Here is a 26,209-nt window from a genome sequence, read left to right on the forward strand (position 1 = left end):
ACTACTACTACTACTACTACTGCTGCTGCTGCTGCTGCTGTTACTACTACTGCTACTACTACTTCTACTACTACTACTACTTTACTACTACTACTACTACTTTACTACTACTACTACTACACTACTACTACTACTACTACCGCACACCATTTTTTTTAGGTCAAGAAAGGCTTTTCCAGTAGGGGGGGGGGTGATACAGCCTTCATTAACCTATTCATTATTAGGTGGCTCCCCTAACATGATGAAGATTGTCACTATAATGAAAAGTACAAAAAGATGTCAAATTCTAGACGATAAAGTAATGAGTGAATTTTTGTCTTAAAAGGAATAGCTTCTCCCTTCAAATGTTTTTTTTTTTTTTTAGTATATTCTTCTTACCGCCAGAGGACGTTATTCGGTTCAGGAAAGACTTCTGAGAATGAAGGAGTTTAGACACAGCCTTCATTAACTCCTTCCCTTCTAGGTGACTCTCCTAACCTGAATGAAACAGTGTGGTAAAAACAGGAAGAAACTAAAAACGATGTCACTGTAGTAAAGTTGTCAGCCCCATCACTACGCTGACTACTTATTTCGACCTCCATCGAAGCAGGAGCGATACTTTTATCTACATGGGCCCTTCGATACACTTTATTTCCTGTATGGACAACGAAGCAACTATCAAACTGCAGATGACATCCATGATGATTCACCCTCCAGACGATGTAATGCCTCTTGTGACAATTAAATAACACTTGGAGGGGTTAATGAAGGCTGTATTATCCGCCCCCTATTGTTCGAAATAGCTATCCTGATATACTGTATATATATATATATATATATATATATATATATATATATATATATATATATATATATATATATATATATATATATATATATATATATCACGGAGTTCGATAGCACTCCGTAATTCGGACTGGCGCAGGTTCAAAATGGCTTCTGTACCCTAGGTATAGGAGCAATTGCGCGAAAATGGTCATAAACCCCGGTTCTAAGCTTATGAACTAAAAGACCTTAGCTATTCAAGTGCAAAACTACTCACATTCTTGCTAACCATCGTAGGAGTCGCAAAATCGAACCGCATTAATATCGATCATGTTCTTTCTTTCTTTCTCTCATTCTTCTTCTTCTGTCATGACTCCAAAACAAAAAGGCATACACGGGTGTGCTGTATACCAAAACGTTGCTTGTCAAGAGTAGATGTTTCTCTTCATGTTAGAAAAACATTCAGGCTACGGTCACCCGTAAGTACGCCATTTTGCGCAATACTGATAAGCTACAGCTCACCTACAGTTAAAGAACGTACCAAAACACTTCTTTTCATTCTTGTTTTAATCGTTCAGTATGCTATGCATATAACATCCACAGCTAACATTTGCCTTATGCATAATTATACTTTAACAAAAAGATCATAAACTAGAAGACAAATTTTCTTCTACCCATTACTACATTCCACACTTTAGCCACAGACTTGTAGCTGGTGGAATGTAGTAATGGGTACAGGTCTCCGTCAAGTCCTGGGGTTTATTGCATGTAGCTTTTCCTCAGTTGTGCTTTTATATCATTTAGTGTTATTTTCATTTCTTCCTCATTCAGAGATATTGGTGGATTCTTTACCACAGAGAATTCCATGTCTAGATGTTCTAACAACAGTGATGCCTCAAGTGCTTCCTGCGGGTTACCGTTCTCTAGTTCCCCGTTCTTTTAATCTTGATTTGCGAGAAATTTGCTCTGCTTCTTAGGTTTTCTTCATATCTTCTTCTTATATCATGATTCGAGATTTCAATTACTGTTTTGTCTCATTGGTCATATAATATTTTCCCCCCAAAAAAACTTTTAAAGCTACCGGTATAGCTTCTTGATTTATTTTCATGCCATTTTCATTGTAAAATGATGTCTTGTTTTCATGTACAGTCGCGTTCATGAGTCCCGATATACATGTAGTCGTGTTGTCTACTGTTGTGTCCACCACTGGTAGGATGTTGAACTATTTCACTTCCTACCTGGTCAAATTATCTTCAGTGTATCAGGTAGTAAGCGCAAAAGTTATAAATTCCAAAAGCCCTGAGCGCTACAATAGACAACACTTCGACATGCGTATCAGTACTCATGAACGCGACTGTACTTTCTCTCCCTTCAGTGGTCTTATGTGCTACCATATGTTACAGTTTCCATTGACTTTAGTTTGTATTGTTACTTCCATTCACCTTCATTGTTCTCTTGGCCATTTGTTTTGTAACTTGTGTTTTTGTTGTACATACAAATGTTCGTATTTGTTGTACATCTCCTGTTCTCTCTTTTTACTTTTTCATTGTTCATTCTTCTTTTACTGATCTCCTCGAGACCTATAGTTAACCAGATTGGCTCAGTGTTTTCTGTAGACCTCTCACAAACATCTCTTCTTATTTCCTTCTCCAAGAGTGTTGTGGCTGCCTCATTCATGTTGGTTTCGAAATTCATTATACTGTATTCGCTTTTTCAAGTATTGAGTTTAGTAGTCTTTCAAGTTCTTGGGTAAGCCTTGTCTTTGTTGGTTCATCTATTTTCATATATTTCATTAGTACAAAATCTCTTTTTTCTTCTTCTTTCTGCATGTCCGTACTAAAAACTGCCATTACTTGGTTATGGTCGATTTGGATAACAGCCTTCCCTTCATCTGTGGTCATGAACTTGAACTTGTTCTGCATAGCCTGAGTAAGCGGAATTAGGTCTAGTACACTTTTTGCTCCCTTCTAATTCATTAAACGTCTTCTTCACATTTTTCTGTGACATGTAATAGGGCAAGTTTGTAATTTTCCATCCATATTATGACTACCTTAGTTTGTGTTTACACTTTCAGGTCCAAAAACTCGTAGATGCCCGTAGTCGCCCAATTCGATGAGTGAATCTTCTTGTGTTTTATTTAGAAGTTTGTTTTTGTGTAATTTTTGTTTATTTCTTATTTGTTAAGACCAGTGCAAACTAAACCTACCTGAACTTTAAAGTGATGTATATATTTTACACTTCAGTTATTCCAATGTCCTGTTGTTTGCTTCTTCATATCGATTTTTCTTGATTTATATAAAATAGTTACCTACATCCTCAGCATCTTGAATTTCTCTTATTGAAATGAAATACATAATATTATGCCATATGTTTAACTAGTAACTTCAGTTGTAATGCGGTAGATGATATTCGCATCCATTTCATTCTCTCCACTGATGTAGCTTGTGTAATCTAATTATGTATAGGCTTATATTAAACTTAATTTTCTCAATCACTTTTATTTTCCATATCCTTGTTCCATCTTATTTTGTAGTTCATAGTTGTTTACTGAAAATTTGCCCTACATATCGTAACGGAATTCCTTTATTATTCCAACCCACCTCTCAGTGTTCTCTTTTTACCTTAAACTAATTCTGTGAATTCTTTCTCTTTCAGGCGTTGATTTGTGGTAAGGTCTGTTACTAATGAGATCTTTTTACTCGTATACAGTTTAGTGCCTTTAATTTCAGTTTTGCATTTTTCAAAATTCACTCTTCATCCCAGCCATGGGCTACGTGACTTGATGAGCAAGGGCTTTCATTTCACCTGTTCTCATTCATATAGTTGCCTGACTTTCTCTAGCCTGTCTATTTCTATATATATATTTTTTTCTTTGCTAATTCTTATTCATAAATCCATGCAGGCAGCTTTCTCCTGATATTTTTTTTTTCTTTACTCTCTCGATTGCCTTTTTCTTTCAAACTGTCCATTAAGAAGTTTCGTTCTCCTCTCTCTTTTACATTGTTTTCTTCCAGGTCTTCTAGATCTTCTTGCTTCACTTTCTCCATCAAGAGAGATTTATGGCTTTCCATCCTTTATTCAACCTTCTGCATCTCATCATTTTAACATAATGTTTCTTGCCTTTAATTTGGCATTGTTCTCTCTTAACTGTTTGTTGAAGTTTTTGGATATTCTTGAACCCCCCATCAAATACATTATAAAACCAACACATTTTTCATTTTGTCTTCTTTTAGGAATTGTAATCCTCACACTGACCACCTCCAGTAAGAAACCAAGTGTTGCATACGTCACAGAGATTACCCCTCTGGTTTCTCTTCACTTGCTTCTACCTTTTTCATTTTCTTGCTGATGTTCTCCATCGCTTCGTTTTCATCATTTTACGCTGTTTCTTCCTGCCATTATTGCGGCTGTTTCAAATATACGTCCATTCACAAACGTTTTGTTGCAACGCAATGCAGCCAGCACAACTCGCAAGTTGTTTTCTCATGACCAACAGCCATGATGGTATCTGGACTTCTCTCAATTCCCTCTTCATCATTTCGAAAAGAGGGCTGTGGACTGCAGGAAAAGGACAGATTCAGCTTACAACACACCAGGTAAACGTCTTGATGTGCTTGGGGTTACTAAAACTACAACTACTGTAGTTTGATAACGTCTTTTATTATTCTCTGTTACTCCTTTCTCTAAATGAAGTGCTTTTGCTTAGGGTTTCATTACTCACATTACTACTGGGGTCTTCTGTCTAGTAATATACAATCATCTGGCGAAAGCAATATTTATGCAGGAGTATCATCATATTCATCCTGACGGATGGACTCTCTTATAACCCATTCGTTATGAGGGGTCTTTAGTTAAACGTAATCGTCTGGCCTCGATTTCTGGTAGCAAGTATTTTTTTTTTTTATCAACAAACTGGAGGCATTAATGGAGACTTTGATGCATATATCCTGAGTGGTAAGGGAGGTTTCTTAGTACGTCTTCCTGGGAGATTTATTTTACATATCGCACCTGAACATTATCGTGCATGCTATTCATATCCCCTAAATATCGACGTAGATTGCGTCAGTTCCATAGAATAGAACACTGAAGTGCAAGGTACTGAATAAATTGCAAAGGAAAAGGTTGCAAAATCTCAAAAGCACCTTAGAATACAACCCACTCCTCTTTACTAGTAGAGGGCTCTTTTTAACTGTCGGTTTCTAAACTACGGTATACGTATAAAAGCGTCCATGTAGTGAAGGTATTGATATTTGGAAGTACTGTATTTGAACATTGTTTTCTGGTTAGCTGATGGCATTTTTATTAAACAAAGACAAACACCCAGCAGTTTCTAATTGTTTCACTCCCATGCCATAGTTTTGGTATGTCAATTTGACTAACGAATCGCGATTTTATTTCTGTCAATCTGTATACTTAGGTTGCTTCCCCCAAGGAAGGGGAGGTAGTCGTGACAGGACGACACACTCCCAATTTATTCATCCATTCAAACACATTCATTCGCATTCGGAGAAGGGACAGATCCTCACCGCACCACACAGCACGAGGGTCAACTGCGCAGTGCAATCAGTGACATCCGCAACAGGGCCCGACAGCAGAGCTGGTTTACCCCTGCCACATCATAATAGACCCATCCCCTTACCCGCACCTGACCTGATTAGCTGATCAGACCAAATGCGGGAGACTATCCCCTCAGGGTTGCCTCATCATTTATTCATTCACAATTTCTCTCCATTTATTTCTGTCATGCACAGCCACTCTTCCTTGCTCAACAAACATCCCTCTCGCATCCAAAGCTCTCTTCACACTGTCCATCCATCCTATTCATGGTCTCCCTCTCAGCCTTACACCCCTCACATCAGATCTAGATATCTTTTTCACCAATTGCTCATTATCCATTCTCTCCATATGCCCAAACCATCGCAACACCCCTGCTCAACACAATCAGACATCTCCCGAACAACTCCAGTTCTCCTTCGCACTTCATCACTTCTCATTTGATCCATACGCGTCACTCCACATGTACTCCTCAGACACCTCATCTCCATTACATTCAAACATTTCCTCCTTTTAGCTGAAAAAAAAAAAAATGTAGTCCATGGGCGACATTAGTTAATATGATTTCATTGTTGTTCATGTTCTTTATCTGAACGTGAACCCAGTGCATTGCGACTTGAAATTATCGTTTTAACCCCTAAACTGCGGGGTTGTTTTTGCTTGACTTGCGTGTCTCGCGGGCATATTCGCGCTCCGACAGACTCTCTAAAAATATTTGCCAAAAATCTGTTATTAGTCCTAGAATATTAAAATTATATATGCATATGGCACATACCTTCAGCTTTCTCCTGGGATGTTTGTTGAGCCTTCATCGAGTACTGTAGGACTTAAGGAGACCTCTGAAGCTGGGTAATGAAGTCTCCACTTTACACTTCCTGACAACCCGTAATATGATTACCACAGCCTGATATTATCACTAGAAACGCTATTCTATGATTCTCAAATAGTTTGGAATCCATACTCAAAAAAAAAAAAACACTGTGAAAGCAATGAAAATTACTTGCGCATATGACCTTCCCACTTCCGCTCGTTCGCTGCTGGTGTTCTGTCATTTATTATTCATAAAAACACTCAAACTTTATATTTCTATTACTATATAACACACACACACACACACACACACATATATATATATATATATATATATATATATATATATATATATATATATATATATATATATATATATCTACAGTCTTTATCCATTAGTTTCCTTCAGTAATAGTAGTTTATTGTCACTGCAGGCATTCAATTTCTCTTTCAGTAAAATACGTAGCATTCACTTTCTCGTCCCGTATACTAGTGTTGAGAGTGCATATGTCACTTTCACTTCCACTTTCATAACTCATAGTATTCGCAAATGCTAGAGTGAAACTTTCACTTTCATTACTCCTAGTATATATACTCGTATTCTTATATTACTACTCATTTACATTTCTATTTACATTCTCTATTTTATTTACATTATTTACATTTCTGTTTTATTTACACTGTGTTATGCACTGTCACTTGCAGTAACTTATAAAACTATTTTCCACTGTTCACTTATATTTACATTCATTGCTTTCACTTGCTGTTTACACATTATTTACTCATTATTTACATTTCCACTTGCACTGTTTTACTCACCAGAAAGATCATAGTCACTGTCTATAATTTTCATTGACAAATTAGCCAGTTCACGTTCCACAGAAGTCACTTAGCCCTTTACCCATTTCCACATGAGGTTTGGTAGGAGTAGAGGTCACAGGGCCCTTTGCATGGGGCTAAAAAGCGGCAGAATTGGACAGGCGCGAATCCGACGTGGTTTCACCTTGAAAGACGACAGTAAACTGAATACAGTGTGGTGGCCTAGGGGGAGTGCAATGCTGCCAATGTCAGCATGGTGACAGCTGCTAATATATACGCTATGAAATGACTGGCAGGAAATCTAGACAATACATAATAAATTAGGTAGTTCCAGGCGAATGTAAATATCACTTTGGGTTCTCCCTTCCCTTTTTATGTATATTTTTATTACGAGAATAGATTATACGGCATATTTCAAGGGGAAATAAACAGCGAAAATTAGCGAACGAGTGCACGTGAGGTGTTGTCAGGTGATAATTAACCAATTCCAGGTGTATGGCACTATCACTTACCTTATTTCTTTTTTGTATATATTATTTGGTATAAGAATAGGGCATAGGGCTTATTTCAGTGGATGAAATCAGTGGAAAATTCCAGGGATAATTTACTTAGCATAGCACGGCCAGGCAGGAGAGAGGAGAGGGTAATGGAGGGGAGGTAGGGAGGGGAGTCAAGAACAGGGAGAAATGGCTAAATTGTCAACAATGGATGGTAGTACAGATGAGATTAGGAGTGCTGGCTAGTGTTGGACATTGGCAGTACTGATAGATGATACAAGCCACCACTTGAAAGCCCAGGCAAATGCAAAATAACACAGAATCACAAAAGTGACGCCCCGCGGTATGATCCCTTGCTCCCAAGCGTCACAAAAGTGACGCCCCGTGGTTAAGGGGTTAAATAGTCCACCATACTCCTTTTGGGGGAAGGGAGGGAGATGAGGTATGTTTGTATATTAGTGCCGACATGTGGAGCAGTGGCTCACCAGCACTATTATGGTTCTGTCTGTACCATGGATGTAGTTGAAGGAGCTGGAGGTGCGGCCATAAGCTGGAAGGCGTTAGGTTGCAGTGAGGAGATGCTAGTTGTCAAAAACATTGATATCGTCTGATAACTGGTGAGATAACATACCAGTTTTCATTAGGTTATATTTTCTTTAACCCGTCACGTCCCGAGGTTTTCTGCACCTCCGACATCCCCCAGTCCCGAGGTATTTTCGAAAATTTTTTTTTTGGCTAAAACCTTCGCTTTTGGTGAGAAACATTGAAAATTCATAGAGAAACCACTCACCTGAGGTTTAAAATACCCAATCCAGGTAGGAGTTCCTCCTTACCTGACTGGGTTTTCTAACATGCTGGCACCAAAGAAAACGAGTTCTATGGGAGGGTAACTATTTTATCCACTCATAAACTGTATTTATTAATTTACTTGGTACGAATGTATATGTAGTATGAGAGTATATTGGTTTTCAAGCAGTAATAAAGGCATTAGAAGCAATGTTTCACTCACTAACTAATCACCATACCTGACCTTTTTTTTGCCACATTACCTGATCATTATTTCTGGCTGTTTCTTCTTCTAATGCTGTGTAAACATTGTCCTCCACATTGTCATCGATTGGGGAATCACTCTGGCCCTGAATATCTTTAGTAGCCAGGTCACTGGTAACAGGTCCATTGCTGAGACAATGGCGTGAGGGGGGGAGGGGGGAGGTTATGTGGTGTAAGGCATTGTCCCTGCTTGGCATCTTGTAGAGGAATAGAGGAAGGTGTCCCGTGTATACATACGAAAAATAACGCGCGAAAATTGAAAATTGTGCAAATTAGGGACCTTGCAATTGCTCAACGTACTGGTACGTCGCCAGGACTGGCAAATGCAAATCGTTGCAACGTACCCATACGTCGACGGGACGGGGCGGGTTAATCCATCCATCCATCCATCATCCAATCCCACATCGCCCCATGAGCAGCACAGGAACCCTGGGCTAGACAGTTCGTCCCGACATTTAAGACGAGAGTGACCAGCCTCACTCATCCCTGAGAGGCATTACATGACCAATCAACCCCAACCACCCCTTGGATATAAACCTTTACCGGCTCAATCCAATTGGAGAGCAGTAATTACCCACTAAACCATTAGGCACCAAATTTTGGTTATATGGTTACCACCCAGCATAGTAAATGGTTTCCTGGTGTACAGGAAGCCATTTGGCTTGTCACTCAGTGTAGAGTCAACAACAAGCAGAAGGAAGAGGAAGGAAAGAAGGAGAGAAAGACAGAAGAGGGAGTGTAAAGGTACCCGTAGGCAGAAGGACAAGGAAAGAACGAAGGAAAGGAAGACAGAAGAGGATGGAAGGAAAGAAGGCTGGAGGAGAGGAAAGGGCAGACACCCGACAGCAGCACTACATCAAGTGAGTGGATGGTATGCACCCCCACCTTCCACAATCAATAATATTAAAGGAAATAGTTTTAGAGGCAGGAAGAAAGTGAAGGGACTATAGAATGGCCGCAAGAGTAAGTTTGAAGGAGCTGGGCTGGAGAGGTGAGGATGGCGGTGTCAGAAGCAGTTATATTATCTGAGAACTAGGGAATGAATATACCTCTTTTCATTAGGTTACAGATAAATTAATATCAGGGGAAATTATTGTAGGGACAAGAGGAAACTGAAGTGACTAATAACTGTAAAAGCGAGTTTGAAGGAGCTGAGTTGGTTACGATGATGCCGTGTCAAAAACTTTGAAAGGGTGGAAATGAAGGGAAGTGCGGCTGTTGGTGAGTTTGGCATTGCTGAGGGGGAACAGCTGCGAGAATGTGTGAAAGTCAGTGGGAGTGCCAGTGTTACTGAGGAAATGAAGTTAACATAGTAGGGAGTAATATTTCAACGTGCCTTTTTCCCATGAACCGCGTCTAATGACTCTTATTTTCTTTCTTGTCACTTATACTGTATTTGTTATCTGCTCTAATATTTCTTTATATGTGTGACCAGTTTTGTGGAGGAGTGGCAAGAAGCTCCCTTCATTCGGGCGCACTACTGCGTTCAAGTTGTCTCATACTGAAAGTGTGGTGTGTTATTTTTGTCCTCAGACCTGCAACATTTTAAAAAATAATATCACATAATTTGGCTGCATTTATTTAATTCTTAGTAAGCGATACTATAATCACTATGACAATGTAATCTGAAGAACTGAGAAAATTTAAAGACTCTCTCTCTCTCTCTCTCTCTCTCTCTCTTGTTTTCTTGACATTTCCTTGTTCTAAGCAGCCATTTGATCACAAGATGTTTACCAATATACTTAGCTCCGGAACCTAAGTTTATGCAGAACCAGCTCAGTATATGTTTTACATTTCTTGGATGAAGATTTAGTGTTAAATATAGAAATGCATTTATAATATAAATAAATTTATCTTTTATTAAATAAATCCATTACAATAGTGTCAAAGTCGAAAGAAACTGGGTCACTGGTGTAAGGGATTCTGTTCGTTATGTGCCTATCATGGAAATGTATGCCAAGCGCTAAACAACGTTTAACAAATGTGTTTGGTAATGATTTGACGAAAATTTGTTTTATAGGCTATGTTTACAATAAAACAATGCACATAACATGAAACATTCATTCAAATCCACAGAAATACAATAAGCTCCGCAAGCCTTCCGTTTAGAATGAACGAAAAGTAGCGCTTTTAATGACTGAAGTCGATACTGAAAAGAAAATAGATAATTTAATATATGAGACGCTTAACGTGTCAGCATCATGGAAAGATCGAGCATGCATTATATGTAAAATGTTGAACATTTTTGTGAAAGTAAACCTTCCTCAGGTATACCTAGGTCTGATGGACCCGGTCGATTTGTTCGATGCTATAGTTCAGTACCTTCTACTGTAGATGTCTGGGATCCCTACCCTTCTCAATTGCTTCTTAACTTGCTGTGCCCATGCAGAGTGTAGGGGGGTTACTTGCGTGTCTCTCTCTGTTATTGCTTTATATCACACATAATTGCATGTCGGGTCTTTGGGACACAGGTGTACCTGAGAAGGGGGGAAGGGTTGACTCCTAGTTTGCAGGTTGTTTTTAAGCTGTGTGGGATCCACTATGTCCATCATGAAGGACCTCCATTCCTCAAGTTGTGACACAAGTGCTAGGCTCATAGTATTCTTTGTTTTTTTGTATGGCTACTGTCCCCATCGCCACTCAAAAAAATGTTTGGCAGTTTTTTCTAAATAATTTTTTAAATATGTTGAGTTATATGAATCAAAACTTTTTTGCAGAATTTTGTAACTGATAAGACCTAATACATTGTAAGATATTCAGGAATTCATTGTTTGAAACGTGTGACTGCAGCATTTTTTTTTTTCTTTTTAATGCTGGGGCTGACAGACCCAAGTTTCCCTGAGTTGTATGCGAAACTGTAGGTTTACCTGAGGAGGGTTAATATGAGTACAGGAGAAAAAAAAATAGTACTGAAGGTGGCGTAGAACAAAGGTGTTTGTGTGTAGGAGGTAGAAAGGACATACTTTGTTCCTTATGAAAGAACTTGCAAGAGCGAAGGAAGATAAACCTGGCAATGTGTGTGTGTGTGTGTGTGTGTGTGTGTGTGTGTGTGTGAGAGAGAGAGAGAGAGAGAGAGAGAGAGAGATTGCAATGTGTGTGTGTGTGTGTGTGTGTGTGTGTGTGTGTGTGTGTGTGTACTGACTGGTAATGCGCCTATGTAGTGATTCTTGCACCTGCATGAGTGGGATATATCTAGGTATTAACCCCTTCAGTCAGAAAGGGACTTTATGGCAGCAATAGGATTAAAGTGATGATGATTTTGATGATGATGATGACAATGCAGAGGCTTTATCTTACCAGCGATACTTCTTTTAAGTATTTCCTCGATTCGCTATTCTATCTATCTATTGCCAGGCGCTTCAATCCCGTTTGGGGTGGCCACAAACAAATCGCCTCCAAGTCGCCCTGTCCCCCGCCATTTCACTGCCCTGCTCCCAACTCACACCCCCCTCTCTCATATACCTCTCCACCCCATCCCTCCATCAAATCCTCGGCCTCCCCCTCCCTCTTCCCCCCTCCACCTCACTCACATACACTCTCTTCGTCAGTTTTTCACCCTCCATACTCTCCACATGGCCAAACCACCTCAGTGTGTTCCTCATAACGCTTCCTATCACATCCACATCCACACCACAAGGCTCATTTATATCCTCATTCGTCAGCCTGTCTATCCATGTGACTCCACAGGCTCCTCTTAAATAACTCATTTCCACTGCTCTCACTCTTGACTTGTGTCCTTCCAACAACGTCCAAGCTTCACTTCCATACGTTAGAGTTGGTATCACAATAATGTCATGTAGTAACTTTTTCATTTCCATGCTCACTTCCCTGTTTCTTATCACTGCTTTCAAAGAACCAGCAACCTTTCTTCCCTGCTGTACCTTTTCAAGCACTTCACCCTCCAAACCTCCATCCTTACTCATCACACTACTCAAGTACTTAAACGTACTCACATTTTCCAATTCCTCACCATCCAATCTCGCTGTACATTCACTGACTTCACCCCTCTCAAAGACCATCACTTTACTCTTCCCTACATTCACCTTTAGATTCCGTTTCTTACACACTTTCCCAAACTCATCCACCAAGCCTTGCAGCTCCTCTTCGTCTTCACTCAACAACACAGTAACATATGCAAACAACAGTACAGGGAGTTTCCAAACACTATCCTCTCTCACCAGGGCCACTCCAACATCCACTACCCTACCTTGTACCTCTTTTATTACCCCATCCATTTACAGATTGAACAACCATGGAGACATGACACATCCCTGTTTCAATCCAACTTTCAAAGAGGAAAATTCACTTAGTTCACCATCCACACGCACTGCAGCCTTCGCACCATCGTACATACTCTTCACAGCATTCAACAACTTCCCATCTACTCCATATATTCTTAACACTTTCCACAATCCTTGTCTATCCACCCTGTCATATGCTTTCTCCAAATCCATGAAAGCCGCATACAACTTCTTTCCCTTCTCTAGAAACTTTTCCACTAAAGATCTAAGAATGAATATCTGATCTACACAACCTCTTCCCTTCCTGAAGCCTCCCTGTTCTTCTCCAACTAATTTCTCTGTTCTTTCTCTAACTCTGTCAATAAGTATCCTACCATACACTTTTCCTATTATACTAAGAAGACAAATGCCCCTATGATTACCACACACTTCTTTTTCCCCTTTTCCTTTGTACAAGGGAATAATTATACCTGACTTCCAATCCTTCGGGACTCTACCTTCCTCCCAGGCCAATCTGCACATCTTCCACATCCATTCTACTACTATCTCTCCCCCATGCTTCAACATTTCACCACACACTCCATTATTTCCTGGGTCTTTCCCCGATTTAACTTTCTTCATTGCTTCCACAACTTCTATCCTACTGATTTCTTCCTGTCTTCTCACCTCCCTCCTCCTCCCAGCCATTCCCCATCCACTTATACTCGCATTACTTCCATCCTCTATGTTCAACAATTCCTTAAAGTGTTCTCTCCATCTGCTCACTATTTCTCCCTTCTCCACTAGTAATCTACCATTTTTATCTTTCACTCCCCTGCTAACTTCACTTCCACCCTGTCTTGCTCTTTTCACCTCTTTCCAGAACATTTTCTTACAGTCCCTCCACTTTACACTCAAATTCCTTCCAAATTCCTCATCCACTCTCTTCTTACTCTCTCCTACTAATCTTTTCACCTCTCTCTTTCTTTCTACATATAACTCTCTCTTCCGCCTCTCAACTTCTTCCACGCCCCTATTTCTCATCCATTCAATGTATGCTTTCTTCTTTTGTGCCACAGCCTGTCTCACCTCTTCAGTCCACCACGCTGTTCCTTGCACCCCCCTCCGTCTTCTCTTCCTTCCACACACCACATCACATGTTGCACATATTTCGTCTGTGAATATCCTACACACACCTTCCATGTCTCCCATCTGCTCCAATTCATATTTGCCCAATCGTTCCTCCACTTCTCTCTTATACTCTGCCTTTTTCTCATCTTGTAACCTTTCCACTCTCCTTGCAACTACTCCTTCCTCTCGTCTTTCCCTTCTTCTATTCCTCCATCTTACTTGAATCCTAATTCTGGCCACCACCAAGTAGTGGTCAGAATCCATTATTTCTTTTATCTATCTTCCAATTTAAATAATTCAGAAATAATTCGATAATCATTAATTCTGATTACACCACATCACTAAATAGAAGTTTTCGAATTGTTTCATCATCGTTTTCAGCATATGGCTGATGTAGTTCTTGGTCTTTAAAATGAACAAGAGTTTACTGGACAAAAAATAAAAAATAAAAAGAAAACGAAGGAAAAAAAAAGTACCCTAACTCTGTACTCACACATCACATGCTATCGATGCTCAGGTGCACCTTTTGCTGTCTTTCATTGGTGCTGTATTCATTCTTGCTTTAAAAACAATTGCTGTGGCTAGGTTATTATCATTCTTCACTTTATCATTCCACTCAGTATATGTAAATAGGCTTGGCCTGTTTTGCCCTCCGTTTTGCCACCTTGCTTAATGCCGTTCTCATTTTTTTTCCGGTTCTTCTTTCTCGTGTATTTATTTAGATCTTTGTCTGTTTTTTTTTTAAATAAAACAAATATACGAATACATAACATACAGTATATAAGGCAAGGTAGTTAACATTTCAATGACCTTAGTGACAGGGTAACTTGATGATGTTACATTTCTGCTACGTAATGAGAGAGAATATCAGGGCTTGGTGGATGAGTCTGGTAGTGTGGCAAAGAGTAACGTTAGGGCTTTTGAGAGGTATTAAGTCACAGAGTGTACAGTGAGACTGAATGATCAGCAGTTGGAGAACGTGAGTGCCTTCAAACATCTAGTTGTGGGACCAGCAGGGTTTGCAGTTAAGAGAATGAAGTGTTATAAAGCCTACAACGGGCATGGAAGGATGAAGGCACATTAAAAGCAGTTTTAAGGAACAGGGAAGTGAGCATTAAAGTAAACAAGTCGTTTCATGGTTGTATTGTGATTCTCAGCGGAACGCATGGAAATGAAGCATGGGATCTGTTGGATGGAAACAAGTCATGAGTGAGAGGGGCCGAAATGAGTTACAATATATATATATATAATTGGCAGTTGCTTTTACGCAACGGTATGGCCACGGTCTTTTAATATATATTTTTCTAATAATTATCTTGCTATAACATTTTTCTGTTACTGGGGCATATCAGCTTAGCCATTTTCGCTGCCTTGTTCACTGTCATATGATTGTTCCCCCCCCCCCACACACACACACACTATTTTTTTTTTTTCTTTGCGGTAGTCCCAGGAATTTTATATTAATTGTTATTTCATAATATAATCTTGCATTTATCTTTTGTTTTTTTAGTCTTTCCTCAAATTCATATTTATTTTACTCTATACCCCCTTCTAATACTCACCAGTATAAATCATCATCTGTTAATAATACTTCATTTAATCTCAAAATTTCACACTGGTATCCGTTATCTCCATTTTTTAGGTTTTGTAGGTTTACATGGACCATAGGTAATTTTCTTAAATAATGTTGCTGAGCCCGTGTAGTGCCGAATAATATAGACCTGCTATTACATAAATTTCTGTATTCAATCTCCATGGAACTGATCATTTAGATTTTTCTTGGATGAATTATACAGTTCCTTAAAGCCTTTATTAGCTTTCCTTTTTTTGATGGAATCATATGGTTTATTGTAATCAACTCGCGTTAGTCAGTGATCTTTATAATAGGTAGCTCTTCTCATGAAAGTAATGGAGAGTCAGCAGGTTACTTTCTATTCTTACTCGTCTGGTAAAACCTGCTTTGATGTCTCCTTTTTGTCCATTGTGCAAGTTGATTTTTCAGTTACGTCTCTAACAGACTCCAAAGTATTTTATGTCAGTTACTGGTTAGTGCCGTTTGTCTGAGTTGTTTTGCAGTTAGTGTTTTATTCATTCGATTTTTTATTTTCAAATACTCATGTTTTCTGGTCTACCACCTTCACTGATCACCGTGTATAACTTGGTAACAGATTCTGCACACTGGTCACTTGCAGCCATAGGTTTATAGGGTTTGGTTTTGTGTTCTCCGGTCTGGTTGACTTTATTTTTTTTTATCTTGGATTTATTCTCCTTATTTTCTAGGAATGTTATTCAAGTTCATTCCCAAAATTTACTGTTGTATTTTTAATAGCTATACTGAAGTACTGTCTCAAGTGTTAGGCAAAACCCCTTTCTGCTTCATTACAGTCAATCGTTGCTTGCATTATTTGCAATATATAACATTCTTGTTTGCATCATCCACACTCAGACATGTTTGTTTTCATGTTGCTGGAATATTGCTCTTCAGAATTTCTCCAAACCTTTCCCTGCACCTGTTCCATCTTGTGGGTTTCCCTCTGTGTTGTACAAGCAAACCTTATTTTTGTTTATGTTCATTTTCTTCGGCTTATCTATGTACTTCCACATTTGCTTGTTTGTGTCACCTCTCTTCTTTATCTCTTTTCTTATTTTACTAGTATGCCCATGCGGTATACGTCCTCCATTTTTTAACTTAATTTTTTCTGTATATTTAATCTTTCTTTTTGTAGCTTCAGTAGTCCAGTTTCCCTTCATTTATTTAGTCATTTGTTTTTCTTTACTTCTCATGTTATTTACTTTTTCACTCACTGTGGTTCATAAACTTAGTTTGAGTCTGTGTCTGTTTTGTCACTTTACTTTTTAGTTGCCCGCCTGCATATTACTTCATGGCATCATCATCCTTACATACGACTGTCACTTCTTTTTTGTGCACTGGTTTATGTGTCACGTTATTACATTATTAAAGAAAAATTTATTCTATTTTTAAAAATTCCTCATTTACACCAGTTGGCTCCTTTGAAGTCAGGTTTCCTTTTCTTTTTCATTTTTCCCTTTTATCTTTGCCTAGATATAGTTATAATCAGACACATCTTTTTTACGAGGTCTGTCCAAGAAGAAACCAAACTTTTTTTTTTATAGCATGCCAACTAGCTAGCGTAGCGTGCTCGAGACGGGAGCACTGTGTAGCGGCGACGTTACATACGATGTCTCTCAGTCATCGAGGTACACGCACTAGAATGAACATATGTTTAGTGCACCTGGCGATTTGTTGCAAGTTGAACAATGAAGGACCTTGAAGAGGAAAAACTTTTACCGAAACTCCAAATGTTGCTACAGGTTATGGGGAGGATTGTTTGAATCGTACACAATGTCACAAGAGGTTTCAGTGGTTCAGACTGTGAAAGATCATCCTCCAAAGACAACCCCACATCTGAACCGCCTTCTGCGTCGGAACGACGACCACGTTGAGAAAGTGCATGCTGTGATCCGGGGAAATCCGTGTCTGACCTTTCTAGAAGTTTCTGAAGAGGCAGCCAACTGTAAAATTTCGTGCCACATGATTTAAACAGAAAAAAGATGCATCATGTTGCCCCAAAATTTGTGCTGCGTATACTGACTGACAAATGGGCAAAAGGAGAACCGTGTCGCAGTCAGTCAGGAGCTGTTTGATTGTTCGAATGCTAATGAAAACATTCTGAAAAATGTCAGAACATGTGATGAAACATGCGTGTATGCCTGCGATGTCGAAACAAAAAGGCAGTCATCGCAGGGGGTTCGAACACCGTCACCACGGCCAAGGGAAAAGGCCAAGGGGAAAAAAAAAAAAAATGCACGTCAGTCACAAAAATATGATTTTTTTTTTTTTTTTTATTGGAAGTGTCGTTCATCATGAGTTCGTTTCACAGAGTCAGGCAGTCAATAAATAGCTTCATTTGGATATCTTGATGTGTTTCAGGGAAGCAGTGCGAAGGAAGAGGCCTGAGACATTGGCAAAAAAAAAACTGGATGCTGCACCATGACAAAGCATCTGCTCACGCGTCACTCCTTAACCATGATTTTTTGACGAATCACGAGACGGCTTTCGTCCCCTAGCCGCCCTACTCTCCGGATTTGGCCCATGCAGATTCTTCCCCTTCAAAGTTGAAGTCCATCCTAAAAGCTCGCCGATTTCAGATGATTGAAGAGATAGAAGAAAATTCAGTACGAGAAATGCGCACCATCCCTGGAAATGCATTCCAGGACCCGTTCCAGAACTGGGAAAAAAAACGTTCAGAACGTTGTATAAATAGTGGAGAGGAGTATTTTGAAGGAGAAAATCTGATTAAGTTCTATGTATTCAGATAATGCCATGAGTATGAACATTTTATATGCCTTCTTGTTTTAATATAATGTTCTTCCTGCTTCTCCATGTAATAACTCCATTGCACTCTAGTTTAATGTACTGCTCGCTCTGCTTCCTCCCCATGCAATAATGCCATTGCATGCTAGTTTAACAGAGCTGCTGTTCACGTTGCTTCTGCACTGTGCAGTAACGCCAACGAAGTCTAATTTAATGTACTGTCTCACTGCCTCTGTTCCATTTAATAAAACCGTTGCACTTAAGTCAGATGTAACATTCTTCTTACCCTTGGTCCATGCAATAAAGTCCTCGCACTCTCATTCCCTGTGCCCAGAGTGTGCTACAGCACACTCTGTGATATCATACAGCATAATTAAGCGTTTTCGTTGATTCTAAAACGTGTGAGATGAGTTACGTGAGACAGTTTCCAAACTCTTGACTACTATGGGGAGTTTTCTAAGCCGAATAAAGTTACCTGGCAATAGCAAAAATATTATTACGCCATCAAGGTGAAGGGTCAAACGCTTCGCTAAAACAGGGTTTAGTGGTGCAGACGACAGACCAGTTTACTGAACTTATGGGACACTTCTCACAGTAATAGTTTTTGTTGCTTAACTCTGACCTGGCCGAACAGACTTGTCTACCACAGGCAAACAACAACTTCTGTGGGGCCGTTCGACAGGTACAGTACAGATAGGGTCAGCACTATGGTAGACTGTTCATCGCCAGGGTCGGACCAGGGTTCTTCCGCACTGCGAGGTACAGGGATGTATGAGGAGGTTTGGCACCAGGGTGGGCCCTGCTGTTGCTTCGCACCTCCCATGTGCACATCGCCACCACGTGTGGGCTAATCGTCAGCGACATTTCTCGCAGCAGAATGGATTAACTGAGTCTCATCGCTTTATTAGAGTACCAAACGTCTCTTATGTTGAGTAAAATCGTCTGATGGGACCAACGTTTAAACGAGGAAGGCGTCATCGAGCTCACTGGGTTAACATATCGTTTTCATTATTCTTTCTACAGGAGACTGTTACGACAAAAGTATTTTTGAACCGAAAAAGGTAGATATATAGTCTTCATTAATCCATTTACGAGCAAGAGGTTCTAACTGAATTACTATCGTGCAGCAGCAGTTAAATCTGAAGAAGGTAAGTACCGCATCTATGTGTACGAGGATAAGTGTAAAGCAGTATATATTTTCTCTCGTTCCTATTATTCACATGATAAGTTTATCACATAAATCTGCCTCGATTGTTCATAAAGCAACGAAAAAAATTTCGCCGACCTTTCTTTTCAAAGTGTAGCTGTGGAATGCGTTACATGATTGATTCATGGGGAAGCAATATGAAAGACAACAAGAGTGTATGAAAAGAAAGGGTACTTTATGTCATTTGGGGAGGATACCCAAATATGGAAAGTAGGACACAATGCTGACAGAGTACTGTCGACGAACATTTGGTCATGACTGTTCCTCACGAAGTGAATGGCAAACAATTCACACACACACACACACACACACACACACACACGAGAGAGAGAGAGAGAGAGAGAGAGAGAGAGAGAGAGAGAGAGTAAATAAAAGAGAGAGAGAGAGAGAGAGAGAGAGAGTAAATAAAAGTCAGCCGGTCAAGAGGGGGAAACGAAACTCTTATGTTCGACCTTAATCCTCCTGACTCAGAGTTCACAGTGTGTGTGTGTGTGTGTGTGTGTGTGTGTGTGTGTGTGTGTGTGTGTGTGTGTGTGTGTGTGTGTGTGTGTGCGTTTTGGGATGTTGCAACATCTCAACATATTCCAGCATGAATGGCGTGGGCCACCTTCACGTTAGCAAGTCTGCTAGTTTAGGGTTGTGTCTGGGATTTGTGGCGTCAAGTCATCCTAACCATGGTCATCATCCAGTACCCTTTTAGCCCCATCAGAAACGTAGAGGTCGGGGCTAGGCTGTTCAGTCTCGACATTTAAGGCAAGGTTGATCAACCTAACTCTTCTTTGAGTGGCACTGTTTAACAATAAACCCCAACCACCCATCAGACAGAAACCATTACAGGGACTATCGGGTTGGAGCACCTTAGCGAAATAAGCCACCATGCGTCATTTATTATATGGTTACCACCCAGCGTAGCATATGATCTCCCTGGTTGCCGTAGATATCTGAGCAAGCGCAGGGTAAAAGATCTCAAGGAAGATACATGGAAATGGGAGAAGAATCCTTCATGAGATTTCAGGTAAAGAAAAGTTATCTGTTTTCTTGGCTCTTGTGCAGCCAATATGCACAGGCAAAGTCTATTTTAACTATAGTACATTCATATAAATTAGGCAGAGATTTTCGTCATGTTTATATCCCACAGCTCAGTAGCAGAAAAGGTCAATTCTTTGTCTCTATAATTCTTGCAATAGCACTTCCATCATATTCTAGTCTTACTTTCATGTTAAATCTCAGCATTCAAGATGGAGAGATTGCAGCTGTACACATAACTAAAGTGAGGTAATTATATTTTAAAGGAGTGCAATTCTTACCAGTCCAGTTTTCCTGATGTTAAAACCATATTGTACAGTGTTACTGCAGATATCTGCGAGCTCTCCTTTGGCGTGTTGTTTGAACCATACTTAACTTCTTTCTAGTATGAATTAAATATCGCTTGTGTCATATGAAGTAATTTCATGACGTTGTGTCCGCATTGCACAACAAAGTAATTTTAAAGTTATCAGTGTTTAATGATAAGCTGAAGGGTATTCATTTGCATACATCGACTAGTAGTAATAGTAGTAGTAGTAGCCCCAGGTTCATCTCCAACGCGAACCAAGTGGACTGGAGAATATTGTGTTTGTTCAGCATCCCAGCATCATCCTTTTCAGGGATAGGGAGGGGATTGATGGACGCGCATATAGCTAGACAGCTTGGTGCCGCCTCTTGAGGGCGTCCCTCACCAGCACTTAAAGAGAAAGTTGATGGTGTAATCGAAAGCACACAGTATGTATACAACCGATAGCCAGTCCTTCTGGATTCGATCCCCTGGCCGATCATGAGACTCGGTGTTGAAGAGAGGCTCCTTCACGTGGAGGTACTGATATGGTCGGATGGATCCATAGCCCGGTTATTCAAATGTCCCTTATCTCCCTCCCTATCTCGCGAGAGGAGGATGGTGATCCGAAGGAGGAATGCAACTTCAGCCAGCAGTCCAATGGATTCACGTTCAAATGAACCTGGGCTTGCAATAGCGACAACTACAATAACAACTACTACTACTGCTACCATTACTGCCATTACTACAAATTCTACTACTGCAACTACTGTAACAATGGGAGGGTCTCTTTACCCTTGTCAGTTAGCACGGTACAGCTTTTATATGAATCTTAATATGTAAAGCGACAGTCATGTGTGATACTCTGGGGGAAAAAAAATTGAGTGCTTTTCTTGTCAGATACATTTCCGTGAGACACCTTCTTATTTTAATGTTATTACTGAAGATTCAAGTTTAGCTAAGTGAAGTTTGGTGTCTCCACTGCTAATTCTTTCACTTACTTTATAGTACTACAGCTACTAGTAATATAATAATAATAATAATAATAATAATAATTATTATTATTATTATTATTATTATTGAAGGAGAGTGGAATCTGAAGCAGCTGCTGTTTGCAGATGATACTGCACTGGTGACTGATTCAGAGGAGAGATTGAGACAGTTGGTGGAGGAGTTTGGAAGGGTGTGTGAAAGGAGGAAATTGAAAGTAAATGAGAATAAGAGTAAAGTGATGAAGTGTACGAGGTTGATAAATGGTAGGGGGATGAATATAGTTTTGAATGGTGAGTTGCTTGAGGAGGTAGATTGTTTTAAATATCTAGGGTCACATGTTGCTGTGGATGGAAGAATAGATGCAGAAGTGAAGTTTAGAATAAATGAAGTAGGAAAGGTGCTGGGAGGAATGAAAAAAGTGTTTAAATGTCGTTCGCTTAGAATGGATGTAAAGAGAAGGCTGTATGAGGGTGTTGTGGTACCAACTGCATTATATGGGGCTGAAACATGGAATGTGGGTGTAGCAGAGAGGAAAAGTTTGAATGTAATGGAGATGAGATGTCTGAGGAGTATGTGTGGAGTGACGCGTATGGATCGAGTGCGAAATGATGAAGTGCGAAGGAGAACTGGAGTTGTTCGGGAGATGGCTGGTAGAGTTGAGCAGAGGGTGTTGCAATGGTTTGGGCATATGAAGAGAATGGATAATGAACGATTGGTGAAAAAGATAACTAGATCTGATGTGAGAGGTGTAAGGCTGAGAGGGAGACCACGAATAGGATGGATGGACAGTGTGAAGAGAGCGCTGGATGCGAGAGGGATGTCTGTTGAGCAAGGAAGAGTGGCTGTGCGTGACAGAAATAAATGGAGAGAAATTGTGAATGAATAAGTGATGACGCAGCCCTGAGGGGATATTCTCCCGCATTTGGTCTGATCAGCTAGTCAGGTCAGGTGCGGGTAAGGGGATGGGTCTGTTATGATGTGGCAGGGGTAAACCAGTTCTGCTGTCGGGCCCTGCTGCGGATGTCACTGATTGCATTGCGCAGTTGACCCTTGTGCGGTGTGATGCGGTGAGGATCTGTCCGTTCTCCCCTTTGGGGCTAAGATGCGAATGAATGTGTTTGAATGGATGAGTAAATGGAGAGTGAGTCGTCCTGTCTCGGCTACCTCCCTTTCCTTGGGAGAAGCAGCCTAGGTATATAGATAGATAGATAGATTATTATGGTGATTATTATTGTTGTTATTAATATTATTTTATTATTGTTATTATTATTATTATTATTATTATTATTATTATTGTTATTATTATTATTATTATTATTATTATTATTACTATTATTATTATTATTATTAGCATTATTATTATTATTATTATTATTCTCTCCGACAAGGAGAGTATGCTTTCACCCCTGTTCGTTTGTTAGTTTGTCTGTTAGCAGGATTACTGCAGAGCTAAAAAAGATATTTGGACCAAATTTGGTGGGTAGATAGCCCATGTCCCAGGGAACATTTGATTACCTTTTGAGACTGATATTTGTTAGTTTGTCTGTCTGTTACCAGCATTACACAAAAACTAAAAGAGAGATTTGGACCAAGTTTGGTGTGTAAATAGCCCATGTCCCAGTGGAACAGTCGATTAACTTTTGGGACCGATCCGGATCGTATATTATGGATCCGCAAAACGCTTTTTGTGAAACCCTTATCAATGATGAGAAAACCTACGTCATTATGAAAAGTGGTTTGGAAATTACGTTGCCCTTGTCGGACAGATGCGCTCCATTGAGTGCCTCTGTAGTTGTTGTTGTTGTTGTTGTTGTAATTATTATAATTATTATTATTATTATTATTGTTATTATTATTATTACTACTGCTACTACTGCTACTACTACTACTACTGCTACTACTACTACTACTACTACTACTACTGCAGCTACTATTATTATCACTATTATTATTATTATTATTATTATTATTATTTATTATTATTATTATTATTATTATTATTATTACTGTTTTTGTTGTTGTTGTTAATGGAGTTGTTGTGTAGCCTCATTGTTTGGTGTTCATTTCTTTCATATAAGTATTACGCTAATCAGAGGTTCATTACAATGTGTGTGTGTGTGTGTGTGTGTGTGTGTGTGTGTGTGTGTGTGTGTGTGAACCTGGATTTGTTTTCGTTCGTTAGTTTCCTTTCTTTTTTAACTTTGGTCTACAATAACTATTTCTTTCAACGCACCCATTAAGTTCAATGAATATTGTCTGGTAGTGTAGCAATTATCTCATCCTCATACTCGTGCAGTTACAGCCTAATCCTCAGCTTTGTGTCTGGTTAGGATGTACGAGAATTATAACCAGAGATAATATCCCATCATATTATACTATTAAAAGCCGGTGTAATTTAGAAATAATATATTTTTAGTTGACATTGTTATTCAAAACTGTATTTCAGCATATTCTATATACTTATATCGTAATTATAAGCCTATACTAAAAATTTCTTCAATATTTGAATTTACGATCCATTTTATTGTCTGAGATAGGAAAATCGTGGTTTATTATCTCTCTCCATCGGATGTAATCACATATTACACATATTATCGCTTGCAATGTTTCCTCTGAGAGTGTAAGCAGGGAAGAGGTAGGAGGAGCTATAACAAGAGATTAACATTAGAATATGATGCTGATCACGAAAAGTGTTGCTAAAAATCTGAGAAGTAGTGCTGTACATCAACCTTAGAATTATGATTAATTTATCTATATCTGTCTACAGCCAGACGTCATAATCCTGTAAGGCGTTGCCGTTTGTCTTTGAGTTAGTGGTTTTACGGGGAGGGGGCTAACCCTCCGCCAACCCACTTGCTGACACGTAGGTAACACATGTGTGTTTGTTATATGGTTATCACCCAGCTTTGTAAATGGTTTCTGGCTTACAGGAAACCATTTGGCTTGTCACTCAATGTAAAGCTTCCTGAAAAGGAAAAAGGAGTTTTAAAAAGTGACAGGAAAGATGAGAGAAATAGGAAGAGAGGAGGACAGACAAAAAAAAACAAAAAAACAAAGGGACAAAAATGAAGGAAGAAGTAGGCAGTACTACATCAAGCGAGTGAATGATGGTGTTCCACCACCATCCATGAATAATATTGGATATAGAGCGCAAGTCTGTTGCTAGCATTAATACTACCAGTAAAGTCCGTTTGGTGAGCACGTAACGCTCGAGCGAGCGTTCGTACATACGCCTATCATCATAATTTCATATTGGTGTAAACTTTCAGCATTTCTGGTGAGGTAGTCGAACAATGACAGAATAATAACTGAGCTATAATATTTACTTTCTCACGTTTCCTCTCTCTCACGTTTTCTCTCGGGATGTGCATATAGCAAGGTGCCATAGCAGTTATCACGCGCAATGCTCCCCACTTGCCGTGTTAACGAACTGCGTTAGTAAATGCTTGGCTATTGATCGAATGATAAAACCAGAAATGGGGCTATTACCCTTGCTAATTTCACTCCCTAAACATAGAAAAACGTTCATGTTAAATTATAAGCGTAATTATCCGATATTTAATTGTTAGAAATCATGCAGGAAAGCAATGTTACTACAGGAAATCTTTTAAAATTCGATTTCACGGTACAGCATGTCTACTGAAGCCTGGGTGCTTTCCCTAGGAGAGCTGGGATTCCAAAGGGTTTCTTTGGTCTCATGAGTATATATATAGCTAAAAACAAAATTTATTGAATGTATCTACTCCTTGCTAAAAGAATCTCTTCGCTACCTCGCATGGTAGAAAAGATATTAGCCTCTGAAAACCAGTGCGATCTGGCCGTGTCGTGTCGGGCCGGGCCGAGTCATGTCCGGCAGCTCATTTCTCAGCTGAACGTAAACATCACTTGGCCTGCTGACCTCGCTCTCTTCTAACAAACACAATTCTAGTCACGAAGAGTGTTATGGAAAGGATACAGAGTCCTGGTATTGCATATTAAGACCAGAATATGATGCTGGTCACAAACAAGTGCTGTGGATTCAATGAAGAGCAGTAGTATTGCACATTAACACTAGAATATGATGCTAACCACGAGCAAGTGCTATGGAATGGACGTAGAGCCGTAGTATTGTTTACTCGAACAATGAACTACAAAAAATATTATTGAAAACACAGAGTTAGCCTTCAGTATAAATGTACACAGTTACACTCAGGATATAGTATTCTTCACTTACACATGAATAATAAATAATGAATACACGATACCTGTATTCTGTTTATAGGCAGAATTGATATTTTAGATATTAAACGGCCATACCACGTTGAGTACACCACTTCACGTCCGATCAGCGAAGTTAAGCAACGTTGGGTCTGGTTAGTACTTGGATGGGTGACCGCCTGGGAACACCAGATGCTGTTGGCATCCCTACGTGTCAAGTGGGGTTGGTGGAGGATTAGTGCCCCTCCCTGTAAAACAATTAACTCTGAGCCCTTGGCCACCCCGTTTGGGATACATGGCGTCTGGCAATGAATGAAT

At 39.6% G+C, this 26,209-nt stretch overlaps 1 protein-coding gene and 1 non-coding gene across 2 annotated transcripts in view; one reads left to right on the forward strand and one right to left on the reverse strand.

The window, feature by feature from the left end:
• LOC145409063 (uncharacterized) overlaps positions 1–26,209 on the reverse strand; it is a 328,905-nt gene that overhangs the window by 259,573 nt on the left and 43,123 nt on the right. The window lies entirely within an intron of this gene.
• Positions 25,977–26,095, forward strand: LOC145409140 (5S ribosomal RNA). The gene has a single exon (XR_013899063.1). It is a non-coding gene; the product is annotated as a 5S ribosomal RNA (ribosomal RNA).

This window comes from Coenobita brevimanus, chromosome 79 (assembly GCF_032717465.1).
Source record: "Coenobita brevimanus isolate Jiangsu-jjx chromosome 79, ASM3271746v2, whole genome shotgun sequence".
Lineage (NCBI taxonomy): Eukaryota > Metazoa > Arthropoda > Malacostraca > Decapoda > Coenobitidae > Coenobita > Coenobita brevimanus.